The 16,090-nt window shown below is 48.1% G+C and overlaps 1 protein-coding gene and 1 long non-coding RNA gene across 6 annotated transcripts in view; one reads left to right on the top strand and one right to left on the bottom strand.

Annotated features, from left to right (window-relative positions):
- The window catches only part of LOC139788995 (electroneutral sodium bicarbonate exchanger 1-like), a 61,846-nt gene that overhangs the window by 36,117 nt on the left and 9,639 nt on the right, over positions 1–16,090 (bottom strand). The gene's annotated exons all lie outside the window — the stretch shown is intronic.
- On the top strand, positions 5,107–5,693 carry LOC139789013 (uncharacterized). The gene is made up of 2 exons (XR_011723017.1): positions 5,107–5,439; positions 5,645–5,693. It is a non-coding gene; the product is annotated as an uncharacterized lncRNA (long non-coding RNA).

A 16,090-nucleotide genomic window follows, 5' to 3' on the forward strand; every position in this document is an offset into this window, starting at 1 on the left:
AGTTAAGCAGACAGTGAACCCTGCAGTTGGACTAGGCAATTGTTTTAGATGTCTTCCAACTGAACTATTGTGTTCTATTGTTTACAAGATTTAGAGGAGAGCTTAGGCAGCTACTCATTATGCTGGACATGCTTATAATTTTAAAAATTGTGATTGAAATAATTTTCAGAAAGATTTTTATGGCGTAGACTGTTATACTTGTGAGATTGCAACAGTTGTGCAGAGTAATCATGGTGACCAGTGTTCACTCCAGTTGAGTAAGAACTGTTCTGAACAGAACAGGACAAACTCTCTCCTGGGTCTAGCCTATCATTCCGAAGTACTGCTGGGTAACTGGCAGTCTCCCTTCTGAAAGTTCAGGCTGGAGTTTAACTCACCTACCCCAGCAATGTCGGCTCCTTTTGGTCTGGTGTAAGAAGTGGGAGTTGGACCCCTCCATCCCTGGGTCCTCTCCTCTTCTGGGTAGACACACACTCATCTTTTTCAAAAGTACACTCTCCAGGACAGTGACCAGGGACAGGTCTAGAAGAAGAGAACATTGTTTAAAACCACAAATCTATTAGGCAGATCCATGGAGAAATGACACAAGCAATGGCTTGCATTCCCTCCCCTGCTGAAACCACTCATGTCTGCCTGGCAATACTGACAGCAGTCACAAGCTTGTAAAAGCTGCCTTCAAACTGAGCGAAGAAACTGAATTTCATTTTCTTCACAGATTTGGGGAGTCTGTGCACTACTCTGCCTTACTGACAGCACTCCCTTTCTTTAATACATCTCCTGCAGTTTCTGATGCTGTCACAGTGCTGTCCCCAAAGTGGGTCCATTCCCTGGTGTGCCACAAGCACACACAGAGTCCAGATCTTTGACTTAATCCCCATTTCTGCACAGAAAGGGGAGCAGGGTGCTGTTCCACAAAGCAAGCTGCATTTCCTGAATCACAAGTGAGACTTTTGTACCTAAAATTGTGAGAAAGAACTGGCCACCTCTAGGATGTTGTGGAGTCCACAGCCACGCTGCACACTCCTCAGGGGGAGCTGGGGGGGCACCCATCACACCCACATGGGGGATGAGCTGGGCTTCAGCAGGATTGGTTGGTGTTCCCCCTTGCAGCCTCCACTCCCATGAGGGAGATTTGCCTGTAACAGGCTGATTTGTGTGGGGAAGAGTCCCCACAAGGCTGTCAGGGTCCATGAGCTCCAGGGGCAGGAGCAGTCCCACACCCCCTCCCCAAGAAGAGCAGCAGAGCTCTGGTGCCAGAGAGCCATGGGGATGAGCCAAGAGTGCAGATCCCCAGGGCAGCCGCTGGGGACAGGCAGATCTGCATTCCTGCCAGGACATGGTGTCCATGGGTGTCTCAGGGCTGAGAGCAGTGAGACCCAGCCCAGGCCACCATATAGAATGCCACCATCACTCAGAAGAACTCCATGAAGCTGGCTTTGCCCAAGGTCACCCTCAATCCCCACCTTAGGCCCGACTTGAGCTGGGGAAAGTTCAGGTTTTGCTTTTGTAAATGGTGTAATTGCTTCCCTGGGCACGGTGCAGTGAGGTGATGCAGAAAATGTTGTTGAACTTGTTGCTCACTAGTGGCAGGTCTCAGCCCACCTTTCCCTTGTCCTGGGGACCCAGAAGCAGAGTTCCCAAAAGTGCTTTTGAGGTGGTTATTGCTGTTGAGTAGCATGAAAGAAAAGTCACCTGCCTTTGCTGGGGCTCATGGTTAGTGCAAAAGTTTGTCGAGTTTTTGTGTTTCTCTTGGAAGAGTTATTTTGAATGACAGGGAAGGTCATTACATTGAGGTAGATTGAAATAGAATCAGAGAAAGTTTAGGGTTGGAAAGGACCTCAACAGATGATACAGTCCAACCCCCTGCCAGAGCAGGGTCACCTGCAGGAGGTCACATAGGAACAGATCCAGGGGGGTTTTGAATGTCTCCAGAGAAGGAGACTCCACAGGCTCCCTGGGCAGCCTGTGCCAGTGCTCTGTCACCCTCACAGGGAAAAAAATTCTCCTCAAGTCTAGATGGAACCTCCTATGCTGAAGCATATATCCATTGTCTCTTGTCCTCTCAAATAAGTGAAGTTTCTTCCTTCTGTTAGAGCCTCTTTCAAGTTTCCACCATGCCAGTTTCCTCCCCTTTTAATGACTGACAGGATATCAGGTTTGATGTTTAATGGATACAAAAAAAGTCTGATTCTGGAGGGGGGGAGAGAAGGACAGAGCTGTAGTTGACCATTGGGACCTAACAGAACCTAATATCAACCCAGGCTGATATTTCCTGCACATTTTTAAAATAAACTGCAGCTTTTACCTAAAGTGGAGAATACATCTTCCTCCTTCAGTAGAAGCCATGTTCTGAACCACTATTTAAAAATTTCTCAGTGTAGAGAAAAAATAGATGGTGTGTTTGTCAGTTTGTCAGTTCCATGATGACTTGACTGTGCTGACAGTGTGTAAAAATTCCTCTAAAGCATGGGACGTGGTGTTTGTGCTGAAACCAGAAGGTGGGGCAGGTATGGGTGTGTTTGACTTCCCCTGGGCACACGAGCATCTCCCAGCAGAATAGTCCCAGTGCTTTTCCAGGTAGGCCTGTGGGTGAAATGCTGCCAGTTTGGTGCCTCTTGGTGTGTGACCTGCTGCAGGAGAACTGAGAAGGGCTGGGAACCTGAGGAATCCTATCAGAAATGATGTGACAGCTGTTCCTTTTTAAAAGGAAGCCCTTGGTTTCACTCTGATTTTAGTACTGAGTCAGCAGATGACAAATACAGTCCTGGTGCCCTTTACCAATTTTTCACTGATTGACTTCTCTTATATCCTGCTGAGTTCCTTTTCTTTTCTGTTTGGCATTTTTTTTTGTTTGTTTTTTTTTTGTTTGTTTTTTTTTGGGGGTTTTTTTTTGGGTTTTTTTTTGGTTTTTTTTTTTTTTTTTGGGGTTTTTTATATCTCTCTACAGCTTGATGAACTTTTTTGGAAGCTGGAGGCAGAGCCTGAGGCAGGCGTGCAGGGAGAAAACCAAACTCAGGCTCAGTGAGCAGAGATGTGCATCCTGGGGAGGAAACAGGAACAACTGGGAAGCCCAAACAGCAGCTGCATGCAGAGGTGAGAAACATCACCCATCAGTTCTGAGAACAGAAGCCACCAAAGTGGCAGGGTGGGGGACTCCTTCTTTGAGGAACCCTTTTCTCTCTGCCCTCTCCTGCAGAGACAGTGTTCCTTCTTTAGCAGCTTTGATGAATAACAGTGCTGAGAGGGAGGGATTCTTCCTGAAGGAGAAATTCTTGCCCGTGGTAGCTCTGGGGTTCTGCCTGGGTTGCTGAGGGGAGTGAGGAGGCTCAGGTGCCTCAGGGAGGAAATCTGTGCCCTTGCCACTGGGCAGGTTCAGCTGAGGGGTGGGTAAAAGTGTGTTACCCACCTTTTTCTTTGAGGTGGGTAAAAGTGTGTTACCTGCTTCAGGAGCAGGCAGCTTCCCAGGACAGACAGGAACAGAGCAGAGCCCATGACAACGATGCATTCAGAGAGAAAGCTGCTGCTCTGCAGCATTGGAGACCTTGAACAGGAATTGGACAGTGAAAGGACCCTGAGGGAGAGCATTGCTCTAAAGCAAAAATATGAAAAGCTGTATCTGGAGGAAGTGAAAAAGAGAAGATGCCTACAAAACAAACTGAAAAGGTGGGTACATGCTTTTTGGAGTGTTTTAAGGGATGACTTTTTTCTCGTGTGTTTTCCTCCAAAACTTCCTCTTCTACATCTGGTCAGCATTATATCTGTAAACCTGAGGTGGTGTATTTGTGAGGAAGGTTCCTTTAACCCTCCCTCTGTCTTAATAAACTACAGAAAGCCAATACTGCACTCCATGAGAAGTGCATTAGAAGAAGAAGAAACAGGGCTGCAGGCTGTGAGGCATGGGTAAGCATTTTGAAATCCTGTTCTTTTCTACTGCTGAAGAGAATCCATGAGCAGGGCTGTTCCAGTTCATTTGTAGTTCCAAACCATGTGGTCTGTTTCTGTTCCTTTTCTGATTTTGTTTTCCATCTGCGCTCTTGTGTCACAGGAGTCTTGGCACTGTTGATGTTTTAACTTGCTTCATTTATATGTTGGCTGTGTTTTTATTTCTCCCTGAAGAAGACCTTGGAACTGAAGGCCATTTTTCTTTCTTGTTCATCTCCTTAATAATCAATAGTCCCTTTTCCCTGCAGCCAGGTACAAGCTTTGTAGCCCAGTACTGTTTAATGTTGGGTGGAATTTTATACTGGCAATGTTCTGTCTCTTGATGCTGTTGGGTTTTGATTCCAACTTAGTGATGGAAACCCTAATGCTGCAAAAATGTTGCAGTTGCTGTTTGGTCCAATGGAAAGAATGACTGCTGCAGAGCACTTTCAGCCCTGATGTATTTGTCCTGCTGTGGCTTCTGTGGCAGTGAAGGGTCTGTGGGGTGAGAGTGCCCGGATTTCACCTGTTAGAGTGGAACTTGTTGAAACTCTAGGAGGAGGCTGGTTTACCCCTCCTTGCCAGCTGTGACCTTCAGAAAGTTCTTGGTTGTGGCTGTGTCAGGAGTGCCAGTGCTGTTGTGGGGTTGAGCTCCCAGACTGAGTATCATCTCCCAGAGCATTTGAGTGAGGTGAATACCTGCATGTGTCAGATAACCACCTTATTCTTCATTTTTCAGTTTCTTTAAGAGGGAAGAGGGGGAAGAACTCCAGGAGTGTTGTCAATGGTTTTACCCTGGGAAAAACTTTGTATTCCTAGTGCCAAAACACCAGGTTCCTTTGGGAGATGGTAGTTGGGTGGGTGGCTGGAGGAAAGGAGGGACTGTCCAGATTTATGAGAGTTGTTAGTTTAAAATTAACTTGGTATTAATTTAATGTATTAATTTAATTAATATTAATGTAATGTATTAATTTAATTCTTTGTAGAATGCAGAAAGGGACCCAAGAACCATCTCATAAAGTCCTGCCTTTAGTCACCAGAGTAATATCTGCAGTCAACCTGGGGCTCTTGCATCAAACAGATTGCTTTGAGTTTTGTTAAAAAAAAAGAACATGATTCAGTGTTTGCTGGTTTATTGTTCAAAAAGTATAATATTATCTATAATATATATATATACATCTATAATATATATATTATTTTTTTATGTATTAGAAAACAGAAATCTCCATGAGCTGCTGCTGATAGTTTGGAGGTGCTGACTGCTGGTGGCAGGCAAAATTTTCCTACTTTTTGAATTCAAGAGAGTTGTAACTGTATAATCAAATAAGTTAAAGACAGAATTCATGTTCTTATAATTTTTTTCATGCTCATCTAACCATTTCATTGAATGTCAGAGAGCTGACATTAAAAAGCTCTCTGTGGCAGAAGCTTCACTGGAAGTTGCTACGAGGTGCTGCAGGAACCTGGAGGAAGCCAACCTGGGCTTGGAAAAAAAAATTGGGAGAAGCTAAATCCAAGGTAGATGAAGTTGTCCCAGAATTCCAGAGCAAACTCCATTCACAGATTGCTTTGAAGCTTTAGTGCTGAGCAATCCCAAGTCTTGGTAACTCTTGCAGGTTTGACTGCTATGATACAGGCTCCCCAAAACCCTTCAGGTCAAATGGGTTTGGCCATTCCTAATCTGTTCCTACCAGAGATAATTCTTTGTGTCTGAATGTTTCAGAACTGATGAAAAAAAAAAAAGGAAAAGCCAACAGAAAGCTTCATGGAAGGTGGATGAACACACTTCCCATCAGGGCTGCAAATCCAGTTCACCATTCAACTCATCTGGGACATCCTGGCACCAGTCTGGTTCTGAACAGAAGTCCAAGTCCAGTAGGAAGCATCCCCAGCTCACCCATAGGAGCAGAACATGGCACTTGGCACCAAAGCATAACATTCCCCAGGAGGCTCATTGCTCAGGATGTTCACAGCACTCTGTTCCCCTCAGGGTCAAGCAGTATCAGGCAGTCCACCAGGCACCTTCTGTCCCACACAGCATCTACTCTTCTGCTGTTCTACAACAATTCCCCACTTTTAAATTTGAAAGAGCCAAGTGAAGCATCTTTTCTTCCATTCTCCTGATGCTTAAAACCATTTAGCAATCAATCCAATAGTACACCAAAATTATTATTCCTGCCAGAATCATCAGAAGTGCATAAAGATAGTCCTAATACCTTTATGCTTAAGGTAGCAAGCATCTGTTCTAGCTAACACTCCATAAATATAATGAGAATCCACTACAATATTAATATCTGTCACTGAAAATAATCAAAAGGCTTCTATCACTGCACACAATTCTATGCCCTGTGCTGATCCTTCCTGCAGCACAACATGTGATGGCCATTGGTCTGAAGCAGAATCATGCCAAGCTACCCCTGCTTTGTGTGAGCCAGCAGATCCATCCAGGAACAGAGTAGGAGCTCTCTCTGGTGGTACTGTTGATAAAATAAAAGAATAGTTAAGAATAGAAGATTCTTAACTCTTGCAGGGACTGTAACAATTTGTGACTCAGCAAGTTGTATCTCTCCAAGGTAATCTGCTGAGGCAATTTGGAAAGACATGTATGAAAATCCTGTTTTGTTATAGAGATATGTATTATCTTTATGCACTTCTGAGGATTCTGGCAGGAATCTAATGCAAAAATACCTCTAGCACGTGTTCACCACTTTGTAATCACTTCAGATAACATTTCAAATTTAGACTGTACTGTTTTGGTGAAAATATATGATAAAAATTGCCACTCCAGCATCCAGAAATTTTTCCCATCCCATTGCCCTATTATACCAAATGGCTTGAAAGTGTTGTTTATCATAAAACCTCTGATATTAATTTTGGATCACAATGATGTGCAGAAGACTCTTTCATTTTAGTCACAAGAGTTTCTAGTGCTCGAGATCCCTCAGGATTCAATTGCCTGGGTGATGTAAGATTGGTATCACTCTTCAAAAAATCAAATAATGGGGACAGTGTCTCATTAGAGATACTGAACAAAGGTCTTACATATTTACAGCTTATTGTCCCCAATAATTTTTGCAAATCCTTCGGAGATTGGATATTGTTTAATTTTTTCAGCTTTTTTGTGAAAAACCAGATTTCTGTTAATTTCCATGCCAGGTATTTCCAGGGTGGTTTGAAATTATTTTTTTCAGGAGGTATCTGTAAGCCATAATTTTCCATACATTTGGTAAGTAATGGTAAACATTTTTTAGTTTGAACTTCATTTATTGCACAAAGAAAACTACTATCATATAATGAGAGGTTATAATCCTAGGGTGAGCTTCATAAACTGGTTTCAATGCTGAATGAATAACAATTAGTTTTAGCACGCTATGATCAGAGCTGTCATTATCTCAGCCCTTTGTGCCCCACGTTGGGCCCAAATAAAGACTGTTGTGATTGAACCCCAGCCAGACACTGAGCACCACGTAGCCACTGACTCAGCTTTCCCCCAGCAGTGAGGTGAAGGAATGGATTGAGACAATAAAAGTTGAAGGATTGATTAATAAATTTAATATTCTACTTTGCTCATTCCCACTCCTCTCACCGATGCTGCTGCTCTCAGCTTCAGGCAGCCAAAGCTCACAAACATTTCAGCACTCTGATTGCCTCTTTATCCAACTCTGTCATTGTGTTTGTGTCCATCCTTTTGTGTCTCCTGACACAAAGGATTTCTCATAAGATTATCCCTTGTAGAAAGGTGACTTCATGAGGGGCAGCTCATACTTAGCCTATGGTTGAGGAGTGTGTTGGATTGGCCATGAAACTTTATCATGCTTTGCTTTGCTTTGTTTGCAAAGAGGAAAACTCCTGCTGTGCCCGTGTGCAGCAGCTCTCTAAGGAAAAGAGGGGGGAGCTGGTGCAAAGGAGCTGAACCATCCAGCTGCAGAGACCAGGGGAGAAGTCTGATGGGAGGAGAAGTGATGCAAGTGCCAGGGGCCAAGGAGAGCAGTGGTGGGGTTGGGGAGGTGAGGAGCAAGGGTGTCCATCCAGGGTCAGACCTCAAGGAACTGCTTCTTCTGGTGCAGACCTCCTGAGGAGACCCTCTGGGTCATTATCACTTGGAGAATGGTGCTAGAACCTCTCCTCTGAAGTACAAAGTAAGGAAATATTCCATTTAAAAGAAAAGTGCAAAAGTGCACATTGAAATCTTCCTCCTGATATCCACCGGGAAAAAATTAATATCTCTAAGAATCTCTATAGGTCTTGAAGACATGAAGGAAATTACAAAAAGAAAAAAGAGCTCCTTTGGGCTTTTCTAGTTCATTAAACAAACTTCAGATATTGAGAGAAGAATGAAAAAAATCTCTGATAAAGCCAAAGTCAGAAGCAAAACCCAAAATACCTTCACACACTGATGGGCCTCCCTGAGCCTGCCAGAGCCTCCCCATGGCCTTGTCAGAGCAGATCCCTGCAGGCCACGATTGCAGGAGGCAAAGGCCCTGTGCTGGTGGCTGCAATGCTGAGAAAACCCTTTGGTTTGTTGGATGCAGCAGAAAGATCAGCAAGCCCTGACCCCAGGCCCTGGGAAGGCAGGTCCTGAGAGCCTCAAGAGGAAGTTTCCTCTCAGGAGCCTTGGTGGCCCAGGACACTGCTATGGCCAAGGGGACAATGACCTCACTCCTTGACAGAGCCCTTGGCCACCTCTCCTGCAGGCTGGCCTACACTGTCCATGCCTGCAGCTCCTTCCCTTCAGGCTGTTGTCACCCTTCCTGCTTTCCCTCCTAACTCTCACCCCAGCATTTCCAGACCTTCTCTGCTGTCTCTCTGCTCTCACTGGCTTTGCCTTGAAAACAAAATCCTGGGCTGATCAAGGACCCCTCTGGGTAAACCTCTAACCCAATGATTCCCTGGGGGTGAGACTTCTTGTTCTTTCCCTCCAGTCTAAACCTTCCAAGGTGACCTTTGTGGAGCTTTTGGACTACCAAGAGAAGATCCATCAAAAGTCATAGAACTGTTTGGGTGTGAAGGGATGTGACAGATCAGACTTACATTTCTCATGATCAATCCAAAAGGACTGCCCATACCACCTTTGTGGAAACTTCCTCATAGTGCAGTCTGGAGTTTTGCTGGGATTGATAAAAGCTCATGGAAAAACTTAAGGGTAATGTGGGCTGAGAAGAGTGTGTGCCTCAGAGTCTGGGATGGATGCCTCTGATCCCATCCCTCTAATCAGTCTTGCTCTGGGCTGGGGATTTAGGAATGCCCCAGGACATTCCTCTTATCACTGTTAGTTTGTCTGATTTTGTTAGGCCTGTTTTGTTTCTTTCCTAGAGAAAGAATTGCTCCTCTAAGTGATAATGTGAGCCTCAGTCCTTTCACTCTGTACCAGTCAGTGGTGTCAGAGGAGCTGTCGAGCATTTTCTGGGACCGTATGGTTTCAGTCCCTCTGCCCAGCAGGGCCAGGTCTGGCACTCAGGTGGGATCCAGCAGCACCTTGGCTCCTCTCTGAGAAGGAGTTTAGAAAGCAAGGGGGTGCGAGCTGTGTCTCCCTGGGTGCCCTCCCCGGGTCATGAGAAGTGCCCACCAAGACCTTTCCCATGGGGCTGCTCCCAGCCAGGCAGCCCCAGCCTGTGCCATGGCCCGGGTGAGGCCTCTGCAGGGGCAGACCCTGGCACTTGTCCTTCTGAGATTTCTCTCCAGATGAGCTCTGCTGCTCCTTGAGGCCTTTCATGGAGCAGAGAGGCCTGGGAGAGCTCCTGAGGAAAGACTCCATCTTGAGTCCTTCAGCACCATTGGTGTCTCCCCTCCATGGCCATGCAGGCCCAGTTACACACCCATGGCTTTCTCTGCCAGGGTTTCACTTGCCAGCCCAGAACAGCTCCCTCCAGGCTCTCCCACCTCCCCTCCCCTCTCTCCCAGCACAGCCCAGTTGCTGCTGGCCCCACACCAGTGCCCTCCCCAGGCTGCTCTGGGCAGTCCCACCACAGCCCCAGCCCCTCTGAAGGCCACAGCAGCTCCTGGGGGGCAGAGAGAGCTCAGAGCCCCAGATGGGTGACCATGCATGGCAAAAGGAGCAGGAGGCACCCTGTGTCCCCTGCTCTCCTCTCTAGGAGATCCACAGAGCCTGCAGCCATCCCCAGCAGAAGGCAGCCCCATGGCCTCTCCCTCTGACACTGCTCCAGGACAGCCCTGCTCTGCCAAACCTTTTCCTCCTGCCCACCAAAATCCTCCGGAGGGATCCCAGCAGCTGTGGCCCAGGCTGCCAGCTGGAGAAGGAAGACCCCCTCCAGGAAGCCCAGCTTCACTGCCCTGCAGCCAGAGACTCACCATGGCAGAGGCTGGGAAGATTTCTCTCTCCCCCAGCCCAGGCAGCTCTCAGCTCTCCTCCCAGCCCAGGCTGCCTTTCTCCTCTCTCTCCCTCCTCTCTCTGCCCTGCCCTGCTGCCTGCAGGCAGTGCCCTCAGCCCTGCTGCGCTCTGCAGAGGAGCTGCTCCTGCCCAGAGCTCTCTCTCTGCAGCACTCTCTGCTTGCCAGCAGCTCTCTCAGGCTCAGGAGCCCAGCCCAGCAGCACAGGACCAGCGCCAGACTTGGCCACTTGCTCAACTCTCTCGGGGCTCCCTTCAGCTCTCCCTGGGGCTCCCCAGGAACCCAATGGGACACACACTGAAGTCATGGCTCATGTCCCCTCCCTCCCTCCTTTCCAGCACAGCCACTTCCCCTCTAGAGACACAACCTCTGCTTCTCCCACTCTCCCACTGGACACCCAGGCAATGCCAGGGGGAATCTCCTTTCCCTCCTCTTCCCACGCAAGCCACGGGTGACACTGGAGGTGCCAGGGGTGGTCCCAGACATGTGTGGGTCCCCAGCTCCAGCCCCTCAATGTCCTTCTTGTTGTGAGGGGCCCAGGACTGACCCCAGATTCGAGGTGCAGCCTCAGCAGTGATGAGTACAGGGGAACAATCACCTCCCTGCTGCCCACACTATTTCTGATGCAGCCCAGGATGCTGGTGGCCTTCTTGGCCACCTGGGCAGATGCTGGTTTATGTTCTGTCTGCTGTCAACAGCACCCCCAGGTCCTTCTCTGCCAGGCAGCTTTCCAGCCACCCCTCCCAGGTCTTTAGCACTTCCTAGGGCTGTTTTGACAAAAATGCAGGACCTTCATCTCTGGTACAGACTGGTACAGGCTCAACCATTTCACCTTAGTCCATTGACCCAGCCTGTCCAGGTCCCTCTGTAGAACCTTTCTAGTCTCTGGCAGATCCACACTCCCACCCAGCTTGGTGTCATCTGCAAAGTGCTTGAGGGTTCACTCACCCCCTTTTCCAGATTATTGAAAAAGAGATTGAAGCAGAGCAGTCCCAGCACCTTAGGGAACACCACTGGTGAGCAGCCACCAGCTGGACTGAGCTCCACTCACCACAACTCTTTGGGCCCAGACATAAGCCAGGGTTTGACCCACTGAAGAGGCCACAGCTCCAGGCCAGAGGTAGCCAGTTTCTCCAGAAGGGTTTTGTGGACAATGCTGTTGAAATCTTTACTAAAGTCATCCTCCACCTTTCCCTCATTCTATCAATAAGTCACCTTGTCACAGAAGGAGATCAGGTTGGTCAAGCAGTCCCTGCCTTTCATAAACCCATGCTATCTGGCCCCCTGAAGCCACAGGAATTTATTTATTTATTTATTTATTTATTTATATTATGGATCAATCAGGCCAAACTCTGAACTCCTGGCAATAGGAAGGCAGAGCCCACCCCTCACTAGTGGGTCAAAATTCTTCTGGGGGCTGTGAGGAATGATGATGAGCAATAAAATGCTCAACATGAAGGCAAGAAAGGGCAAGGAGCAAACCAAGTGCAGAGCCTCAACAGAAACTTCTGCCTGGTAGTGGTGATACAGTGACCATTTCTAAAGTCACCTTTGCAGACACAGACTGTCCAGACAAAGGCCATTCCCATTACTCTCCAACTGTCCCCTTCTCCTGCTCTTTGTTCATTCAGAAGCCTCTCCCCTGGGTGCTGCTTTGAGCAGCAGGTTGTTCAAAGCTCGCCTGCCTTTCAGCAGCCTGATTGTCTCTTTAGCCACCTCTCTCATGATGATCACAGCTCTCTTTTCCCATCTCTTGGTCTCTTTGGTCCATCTGCAGCGGTAGTTAATCAAGGGTTGGACTCGATGTTCTCTGAGGTCCCTTCCAACCCAGCCTATTCTATGATTCTATGATTCTATGATCTTTGGTCTCTTTTCCCAGGCAGCTCTCAGCAAGACAAGAGGGCACAAGAGGGAGGTTTAGGTTGGACATTAGAAAGAATTTCTTTACTGAGAGGGTGATCAGCCATTGGAATGGGCTGCCCAGGGAAGGGGTGGATTCTCCATCCCTGGAGATATTTCAAAAGAGCCTGGATGTGGCACTCAGTGCCATGGGCTGGGAACCACAGGGGGAGTGGATCCAGGGTTGGACTTGATGAGCTCTGAGGTCCCTTCCAACCCAGCCCATTCTATGATTCTGTGATTCTATGATCTGTCTCTCTAAACCATTTCCCATCAGATTCTTTTTCACTTTCTCTGTTTGACTTTTCTTGGCCAGCACAAAGGAAAACTCCTGCTGTGCCCGTGTGCAGTCAGTTCTCTGAGGAGAGCAGGTGGGAGGTGGTGCAGTGGAGCTGTAACCTCCAGCTGCAGAGAGGAGAGGAGAAGTCTGATGCAAGGACCAGGGATGGAAGTCCCAGGTGGGACATGAAAGGAATGGTGGGGCTGGGGAGGTGAGAAGTAAAGTTGTCCACACAGTGTCAGCCCTCAGGGAACTTCTGTCACCTCTTCTCTGTTGCCTTCGTGGAAGGCAAAGGCGGCCTGGTTCAAGTGCGACACGGTGATCACACCCAGATCACTCGGGCCAAAAGCACACAGACATCAATGTGATGGATGGCAAATGGCGTTTTATTGGGGGTTACACAGGTTTAAATAGCTCAAGGTGTGCAATGTCACTTCCGTCTGCATTCCTCAGGCTATTGTCTTCTAGGTGGGGAGGGGGCTTGGCCGAGCTTTCTGTACACCGCGAGATCTTCCGTCCGCCAGACCCTATCTGACCACATTTCCCCCCCCCATGCACAATTAAATAGGTTAAAATGCAATCACAAAAGTCTACTTATAATGTTAGTTAAAAATTTACCATCTATAAATTAGTATGATCTTAAAAATAGAATATAATCAATGGATAAAAAGTTATCATATCATTTTTCAGTGCAAATCTTTAAAATATATATATAAAAATATATGTAAACATATCCCACGTCCCTGAGTTAAAAACTTAAAGCACCATGAGTGAATGGGGGTTAGAATGAGTTAGTAGGGAGTAATAGAATAGAATAGAGGTAGTTTGGGGGCTATTCTGGGGTAGCACTATGTGAATGCATTCTTATAGCAGCTGCTGGTGTTCTAGGAACAGAATGTCAACACTGTCAAGCTGGCTTTTAACGAATGATACTATTCTGTTCAGGATACAGGGTCCAAAGATCAGTGTCAAGATGAGTAGTGTACTTGGACCTATCAAGGTTGAAGTCAGGGTGGTCAACCGCGGTGATTGGTACAGTGATGACTGTCAGCACTTCTCTTTTCTGTAGACTGATGCCCGTCTGTTCCCACTGATAGTACATATCCTCTTCCGGATGGTACAGGACCCTGTGAGTGATCAAAATCTGAATACAAAAATCATTAGTGACATGTTTGCACAAAAGCATCGTGGCCCCCCCCCCACGGGGGTTGCCTCGCCTTCGTGCGGGTTCTACAGGTACGGGTGCTTGAGATGTGGATGAGATGGTCGCTGACATGTTGTCGTCTCCTGCCACCGGAAAATATGGACTACGAGGGCGCCCGATGATGTAGTCCTGTAGACAAAAACTAAGAATTGTCATTAGTTCTGTCCTGAAGGTCCGGTTTAATGGACTTAAGTGGACACCATTTAACCTTGCCGTCTTTTTTGACAGCTGCGTACCCTCGCCCTGTTAGGACCAGTCTCCACCCACATTCCCATACCCCCAACTCGTTCCTGATTACGACCAGTGGACCTTCCTCTAATGCGCGAGTGGTCCAATGTTTTTGGATAGGGCTGTTTGCCTCGTCTCCCCTGGGGAACTGATTTAATGCTAATAGAGCAGTCGCTAGCAGGTGTGCTTGGTCCCCTGTGGGAACTGTGCCAGTAAAGCCCTCTGTTTTTGCCAATACCTCCAATTTAGATTTTAAGGTCTGGTTCGCTCGTTCGACTATGGCTTGTCCCGTGCTGTTATATGGGATGCCATGTACTAGTGTGATGCCCCATTTCTGGACAAAAGCTTGGACTGATTTAGATACATCAAGAACAGCACAAGGTTGCCCTGCTGGTATCATGGAGTTCATGGGCAACAGTGTTTGGACAGGACCCATTGGTTGGATTGTTTTATTCACTTCGCGCAGGTCACGGAGGAGACGAAATCCCTCACCAGTTCATTTGGGTATAACGAAAACTGGGGTATTCCATGGGCTAGTGGAAGGCTCTATGTGACCTTTTTGTAATTCACGGTCAACTAACTCAAGAAGAGTGTCCATTCGAGGCTTTGATAGGGGCCACTGCTCCACCCACACAGGGTCAGATGATTTCCACGTCAGTTTAATTGGTGGAAGCGGGTGTGTGGCAGTGGCCCTTAGAGTAAATTTGTCACCCTGGCTTTTAATAGAGCTAGGGCGTCCCTTCCCAGCAGGGGTGGGACCCCTGACATAATGTATGGAGAAAGGGTGATGGTTTTCTCCGGTCCCTGTTCAGTATGGAGCGTGATTGCTATTAGTTGGGCGCTCTTCCGAGCTTGGGTTAACCCCCCGACTCCACCCACCATGGGAGCGCCTTCCAGATTCCAGTGTGGGGGCCAATTTACCTCTGGAATAACTGTAACATCTGCCCCAGTGTCGATTAGAAAAGGGATGTCAATGGTGATACTCCTGGGGATATTATAAAGGGAACAGGTCCCCCACACCACTGGTGGACTATCACATTTTACAGCAAGGGCCACTCTGGGGTCTCGCCCCCTAGGGGTGGTCCTTGTTGTCCCTGAAATAGAGGCGGGGTTGGCTGGACCGCCGGTTGGGCCATGGAATTGGTCGCTTCTTGGGTGTGTAGCAAGTTCGGGTATGCCTGGGGGGGTAGCGAATTCGGGAGCACCCCGCCACGTCCGGGGTTGGTGTGGTTGGGCCGCCTCATGTCCCAGGTGGGAGGAGGCTGTGTACGGCCCGGCTGCCCCCTCCCTCCCCCGTTTCCCTGGAGTTTCTTTTTTCTGCAGTCCCTAGCAAGATGCCCCTGCTTTCCGCAGACCCAACATGGCCCTCGGAATTGGCTTTGACGTGATGGGGGCGCCACTGAAGGGTTCCCCTGTTGGGGGCAGTTTGCCAGCATATGGCCTGCTTGGCCACATTTAAAACATGTTAGCACATTGGCTATTGTGGTGCTAACAGCCATTTGGATCGGGGCCAAATGCTCTTCGTTGGTGACATGCTTAATCATGTCTGCTATGCTTGCCCCTATTGGAATGGATCGCAGGATCTCTTTGGTTCTCACATTACACCGCTGACGCAAGCAGTCTAACATGACCGAGCCTTTTGCCTCTGATGGCAGAGATGAGGAGTCAATGGCCGCCTGAAGGCGATCCACAAACTGCGTAAAACTCTCGCTTTCTTTTTGCCTTAATGTGGACCATGGCGATGGCTTGGCCAGAAATCTGGACGTTGTACGAAGAGCGTCCCTAGCGGCACGAGTGGTTGCCGCAACCTCGGGGGCCCGCAGGCCTTGGGCTTGTGTCTGGGGGGTAAGCAGAGCCGGATCTGTACCCATTAATCTTTGCAGGTTAGAGCCATGTAATGGGTGGTCTGCCCCTCCCACCAGGGCTAAGGCCTTGGTACAATTCTCTTCCCATTCTTGTCGGAAAACAATCATACCAGCTCCGTCGAAAATTAATCGGCAGGTTTGTTTTATATCAAAGGGCAGCATACCATCTCCCCCAAAAAGCCCGTCAATTAGGGTAGATACCATGGCCGAATTGATCCCCTTTTCCGTAATTGCTTTCACAATTGCCTGTATATCCTTAGGGTTTACCGGCGAGTAAACTCGCTGCCCTCCGTCAGTCACTCGGACCGGGAACGCCAGAGCGGCCGACGGAGCCCAGTCGGCGCAA

The sequence above is a fragment of the Heliangelus exortis genome, chromosome 31 (assembly GCF_036169615.1).
Source record: "Heliangelus exortis chromosome 31, bHelExo1.hap1, whole genome shotgun sequence".
Taxonomy (NCBI): Eukaryota; Metazoa; Chordata; class Aves; order Apodiformes; family Trochilidae; genus Heliangelus; species Heliangelus exortis.